The 7,014-nt window shown below is 30.5% G+C and overlaps 1 protein-coding gene across 3 annotated transcripts in view; it reads left to right on the top strand.

Moving 5' to 3' along the window:
• The window catches only part of LOC123015476 (inositol-trisphosphate 3-kinase homolog), a 30,512-nt gene that overhangs the window by 11,234 nt on the left and 12,264 nt on the right, over positions 1 to 7,014 (top strand). The window lies entirely within an intron of this gene.

Raw genomic sequence — 7,014 nt, 5'->3', positions numbered from 1 at the left:
GAAATCTTATAAAATACCGCAATTGTTATACATCCTAAAAGAAAAAAATGCTACAAAATTAAAAAGAAATACATTTTCAAATGGCTTGTTTATTTCTGGCTCATGGTAAATGAGAACATGAAAAAATGTTGAAAACGACTAAAAAACGTTACAAAGTTTCATGAAATTCCTTCCATTTATAACGCCCCAAAAATATCAGAGACCACTAAATATTGAACACTTGAAAAAAAAGGCTAAAGGTCGCCAAACAAGATTACAAAACTGTAAAAATCTATTTTTTAACTTTAAAAAGCTGATATACAAATAAAAAAATAAAAATCTCTTCTCAGTACCTACAGAAATAAAATTTAAATATTTATTTTTTATAATTAAAGGGACGTTTACGATTAATTAACATAAGTAGAGCTTTTTATGTTTAAATTCATCACCTAATATCAATCATGACTCATACATATTAATGCTAATTAAAAAAAAATGTTGCGTAATTTTTTACGTTATGCTACATTTTTATGTAAATTTTGTACTTCTAAATGCATCTTTATGCATATTAAGGAAAAAATAGAATTGCGAACTTCGACGTCATAAAGGACGATTTACGTGTCGTATAGCAAAATATACTGACTTACATACAACTAAAGCGAGCTTTAGCACAACTGAAATGACGGATGAAATAATGAATTCTTTAGAACTACTTTACCTTGTTTTCTTACGTTACGTATGTTAAATTAAATAGAAACCAAAAATTCTCTTTTGATTTTTTAAATGAATTAAGTTGTACAGTGGCGGAATTAAAATTTCGGGCAGTATTGTCATTTTCATAATGTAAACTCTAAAACAACCTTTACATTAATAACATCATTTTTTATCCTTGTCATTTTGACTTATCTTTCAAAAATAGTGTCACCGACAGAAAAGTTTAATTGTCAAATGTCAGTCATGATGACAGTAAAAGGTAGTTTACAGTGAACTTTTTGAAGTTTCTATAGAATGATCTTTACTTTAATTATTAGTTGTAGTTTTGTTCAAAATAGGCGTAAACGTTTACGTTTTTACGTTATTTTACTGTACGTACACTATAAAACCATCTTCATCAGTGCTGATTTAGATCAATCTTTTAAGCTTAGGAAATAACGTCTGAACGTAACGTAACATATCGAATCGTTTGTGTAAACACAGCTTTAAGAAAATTTACTGTTTGATGAGGTGTTTCTATAGGCGGGAATATTTTTTTAGTCTTAATTTTAAGCCAATGGGAAGATAAAGATCAACTCCGCCCATCTAAGAACGTCATACTATCACGATCCTACACTTTCGCAAACGTTAAATCTAATAAATCATTCTATTTAGCATATTTAAGGTCAACTAATTTTAACATTTGATAATTAATTAATTCAGCAGCTGAAAATTATTACTTTATTATTTATTAATCTTACTTGTGGGTCGATTAAAAAATAAATCGCCCTGGAATTAATTATTTATTTAGTTCGAAAATGGAGATGAAAATAAACGAAGAAATTGTATGAAAATCCCGCTTGGTTAAAAACCCCGCTGTTTTTCCTAAGCTGTAAAAAACTTGGACACTCCACCTGCAAAACATTGACCTATAATAATGGTCGGGAAATACAACGAATCGATCAAATAAATGACTCTTGACACGCTTTAGTCAACCTTCTTATCCAAAAATAACCCTCCGATTATCGTCAAGCCGTACTTCCAGTTCGATAACCACATTTCCGGTTGACGTCAATGATCTAAGCCTCCGATTGCATTTTTCTCGAAAAAGTGCTTGTTTTCGTGACCACGCACGCGAATTGAGAAAATCCGTGTTGCGATGTTGCGAAACAAAATAAACACTTCTTGTAGTAGAATTGTGCGATTCTGAGAAGAAAAACAACAATGTCTCTCGTATTCGATTTTTCGACACAAAAGACAATGATGAGTCAAGGAGGCTGATTCTACGTGAGCGAAAACACGATTGCGGAAATTGCATCTTTGATGGTAATAAATAAACAGAGGTGTATTAACGTCATTTGTTGATTGGGGGACAGGTACTCGTGGATGCAATTATCGGTGAAATATGTAATTACTATTATTACACGGTTTGTAATAAAATATTATAATTAGAAATGGTGAAAATTGCGTAAATAATTACTAATTAACTAACCGAAATATTCATCGGGACGATTCTTGTTCCGTGAATAAATGATTCAGATTCTGACTTTGGGACCTCACAAGATGACAACCGCAAAACTTTAAAGGATTATTATTCACGACGTAATTGGAGTTATTACTAATAATACCCAAAATTGCGCTTAATGTGCTTTGTAATAGGACGATTCGTCAACCTTTTACGTACACATTGACTTTATTTTTAGCGTACGATACGTCAATTGATGTTACATTACCCCGAAAACACCACATTATTTACAAACGCAAACGTAAAAAGACCAGTTTTATCGCAGAGTTTTATTTTTGGCTAAAGCTCCATTTAATGTAAAAATTCAAAAGTAACAATTTCAGTACATTATTATTTTTGAAAAATTTTAATTTACGAAAGTTTGCAAAGAAAATATTGAAAAAGGTGGAGCTTATTTTACCTTTTCGACGTCCTATGTTGTTATGGTATACATAACATTCAACAATTTACAGGCGTTAATGTGTTAATCGTTAAGCTGTCAATACCACCCTATACTTGAGCCGCGATTACTTTTTATTAGAGTACCTATATTAGAAGAGTTGGAACCATGAATGTCAATTTTCTTATTTTTTTTATACCTACGTCGGCTGACGTACATAATGATAAAACTGGATACAAATCAGTGGCGTTTCGTTTAAATTTAACAAAAGGTCAAAAAAATTGTCAAAAAAAAAGATAATTAAAAATTGAAATATAGGAACTCTAGTGTTTTGCAGCGTCGCACTTAGTACTTTCACAAATTTGTTCAGCTTTCAAAAATGGCAAATCTTAATAAGAGTATAAAAACCAGCTCAAATAAATTTTAACTGAATTGTTCTAGGAATGCATTCGTCTTCTACAAATTTTGAAAAAGAATTTGAGACATAACATTTTTTCTAAGACACAATTAATTTCTATTCATAATTTAATAAATACTTACTATTGTTGCACTCGAAAATCACAAATTCACACACTACTTTGCAATAACAAAAAAATTAAAATGCACTGACCTTTTATGGCATCTTCTTCTGCTACCCTTTGTAGCAATTCGCCTCTGCTTCTTAAACGGACCTACTGAAAATAAAGAAACACAAAATCAGTTCAATGTGTCATTAAATTAGTTGAAAATATTAAATAAAATTTAAATGTGATTTTTCTAAAAAAATAAAATAAAATGTATTGTTGACTTACTCTTTAATCCTAATCCACCATTGGCACTTACTAAAACTCGAAATTTGAAAAATCGCGCACTACTAAATGTCTATTAAGCACTCGAAAATACACAACACACAGCCTTCATTTCAACACAATTTCGCACTGAACCACTAAATAAGTACCTAATAATTTATTCGGACAATTATTACAATTCAAGTAACTCGGGAGGGAGCTTGATTAAGACTGACTCGTTATTGTAATAATTTCGTCAAAAACGGCACAAAAACCATTTTGTAACAGTTCCGGTGTAAAAGGCATTTGTTTGGGGCTACGTAATCTCGCCATTCGCAACGTCAGAAAGTAATTCTAATATTATCTATTTCCACCTTCACCATTTTTTGCGCCTTTTACACTTGTTTACACAATAAACTGATTTTTAGTCGTACGATTAAATACGTCTTCGTCAATTGTCATAGTCCAATATTAATCGAAATCTGAAAACTTTCTAATTTAGCTCAGTTTCTTAGAAGTTCGTTTTGAAATTTACACAAAATTTCAAGTGAAAAACGTTTCCAGGAGACACTATTAAATTTTTATTACTCATGGTAAATGCTGTACACAGAAATTTTACTTTAATGTGTACTTTTTTGTACACATTACTGTTTCCTGTATCGCCGCGGGAGCATCTCCCTCGGTCGTTATAGCCTTCTTAACAGCCCTGAATACGTAAATGACTTTTAATTTTTTTTTGTTTTTATAAGACGTTTCAAATTTCGTTGTTGGTTTATTTGAGGGTGGTTGAGTAAATTGTAAAATTTCTCCCATGCGTAGTAAATGAACTGTTTTTAATAATATTATAATGTATTTTACGTCGTGTCGTTAAATCTTAATTTTAATGAATGCGAAAAAACTTCCTTTACGTAAATCGTTTGAATCGTTCCCTCCTTGCATGTGAAAATAAAAATAAATGAAATTTTTGACCTTAAGGAGTGTTACAAGGTAGACTTGAACTTCTTCCAGATTCTTCAGATTCTCTCAGTGATTATCTCATTGTTACAAAATCGTAATTTTGACGTCAACGAATTTATTTTTATGGAAAATAATTTAATGCGTGTAAATAAATAACTGTAATTTTTTGACCATTGTAATTTTTTTTCCGTTGGTACCATAAGCGGAAATATAGGCTGTAGATCACAGCACGTATCCACCACCGGACCGATTCTATCCTAGCATTTATTCATAACATGTAATTTGATAAAAATTTCAAGATTTGTTTTATGTTACGCTATAAATAATCATATTAAAAACGTAACTTGCGTCAATCCGATATCTAAAAACAAAACAATATTATGAAAATTGCTCGTACATTACAATGCATTTGTCGTTAAGCTAAAAAAAAACTGCTCCATTTCACAAGAACGGGCGGAAAAATCCGGACGAAAACACTGATAAGTGATAAGAAAGACATTGACTTATCGGAAGAGAGCCACCGGAAGTATTTCCAGGTGCATTGTGTGACCAAGGACGAGATTACAGATATGTTAATTTAAAGGGAAGTCGAAATTGAAAATTTGGCCTATCGTCAAGGTCGCAGCTACTTGTTTATAAATATTCGTATCTAATCAGTCGGTGCTAATTACTTTACGCTTTAATTTATTTAAACTGGGGCCCCGAGTCGCTTTATTGCAATACATTTTTGGACGAGGAATAATTTTTTGATTGTTTAAAAAATGAAAATTTCTCTTTGTATTAATTGGTTTCGCGTGCGGTTTGGTTGCAAACCTGTCAAAACATTTCATATAAATTGTAATAATTATTTGTTGCCGTAAATGGTGTTATTTGTAATATTTCTCAATTGAAAATGATTTAGTTACTTAGTAATAGCTTAATTGCGGTGTAAATTTATTATACTATGTGCGAACGGAGGTGTGTACTGATATTTAATGATAATTGGTGACGTGTAATGTGGACGATTATCTGCTTAGGTAACGACCGCATTTTTCTCTCAAAGTGCATGATTCATAAATTGATAGAAAATTTCCAGGCTAGATAAAGGAAATGTTAGTTGGTTTTGTGAGAAAATAGAACGGTAAGTGACCTAAAAAAACAAGGATCAGTTTATTTGATTTGGTGTAAAGTGATGAAAACGTGTTTTTGGTCACAAAAAATACTGTTGAAATTGGGGTTTCCTTGAACTAAATATAAATTAGGTGAATATTGTTGATTTTAAAATTTTTATGACATGCTGGACTATAAATTTAAATTAAATTTGGATAGAAATTTTCTAACTGGACTTTTTTTTATTTGTTGCTTGAAAGGTCAGCGTTTTATCATATTTTCTGTTGAATTCTTAAAACCATGGAAGATTTTCTAAAGATAAAAGTTTAGTTAAATGACAGAACCATTAAATATATTTTTCGTACAAGAATCTGTGAATTTTAGGAGTGATAAACTATTGCTTCAGCTGAAGATACCGATTTTGTTTTATTGTTTGCATTTAATTTTAGCAAGATCAATAAATAAATGATAAATTAGGTAATGACAAAAGTGATAAAAGTGGAAACTATGGAAAAGATGTGTTTTTATTAATAGACCAGGTCAATTTGGGTCAAAATGATTATTTTTGTTTTTACAAAAAATGATAATTTGCCGATTTGTTCCAAAAGATTATTTATATCTTTGGCACAAATTTGGATAATTTTTTAGTAATTTTGTTTGCGGCGTGTTTGATGTTCCTCAAAATTTGATTTTTATTTTTGAATATCCATCGTTTTTAATTTGCTTCAAATTGGTGGTAAAATAAATAAATAGAAAAATTTCGCTAAAGAATTGTTTATTTAATTTTGGTTTTTCATACCTTCACTTTTTTATATTTATAATAATGATTCTTCCATTTTTCAGTTTCATATAGCTGGTAATAAATGAAAATTATTTATTGTTATTTAATAGTTATTTGTATTACAAGCGAGGAAAGTATATCTTTTAACCCAAGGAGGGTAATACATTTTATTTTTCCTACGATTCAGCAAGAAAAACTTCAAAACTAACAATTTACCTCCCTGGAAGGTAATTGACCACTTTCCTTTCTGAAATTAGGGTGGAAAAATATCGTTCCTGTTGGGGTCGCAGAAAAATTAGATTTTACATAGGCCAATGTAACAGTTTTCATGGATAATTTTGATTTTTTAAGGAAACTCACACTTTCAAATTTGGAGTTTTTTTACTTTTGAGAAAACTTTTATTTCGCGAAAGTTGGAATGGTAATCGAGTGACATTTCATTATTATTTTATATATTAAAAAAAAACACAAATTTCAGCATTTTAGGGGATATGCGGGCAAAACGGGGTAGGTGCCTAAAACGGGGTACCATGTTTTTTTTCTATACCACTAGCTTTATCTACCCAACGTTTTCAAAATTATATTACACACGCGGGCGGGCATACGATCTTTGTCATAAAGCAGAAATCTGTAGTTGTTAGCCGATCGTTGTAGTTAGCACATGTGCCTTTTTAGTAAACACAGTTTCAATATCGCCGGAGAATAAATTCATCGTAAGTAGGACTAAACCAATTTATTATTAAAAAATATTATTGCCAACTAAAAGTGCGTGTTTTCTAAAGATTTTCTTTGTTATTGTGTTAAAAAAAATTACTTCTAATAAAATAAATACGTCATAACCTAA

Source organism: Tribolium madens, unplaced genomic scaffold (genome assembly GCF_015345945.1).
Source record: "Tribolium madens isolate multiple individuals breed KSU strain unplaced genomic scaffold, Tmad_KSU_1.1 Scaffold_19;HRSCAF=116;Tcas5.2_LG9, whole genome shotgun sequence".
Taxonomy (NCBI): domain Eukaryota; kingdom Metazoa; phylum Arthropoda; class Insecta; order Coleoptera; family Tenebrionidae; genus Tribolium; species Tribolium madens.
Note: the sequence above shows the minus strand (reverse complement) of the source record. Positions and strands in the feature narration are given on the sequence as shown.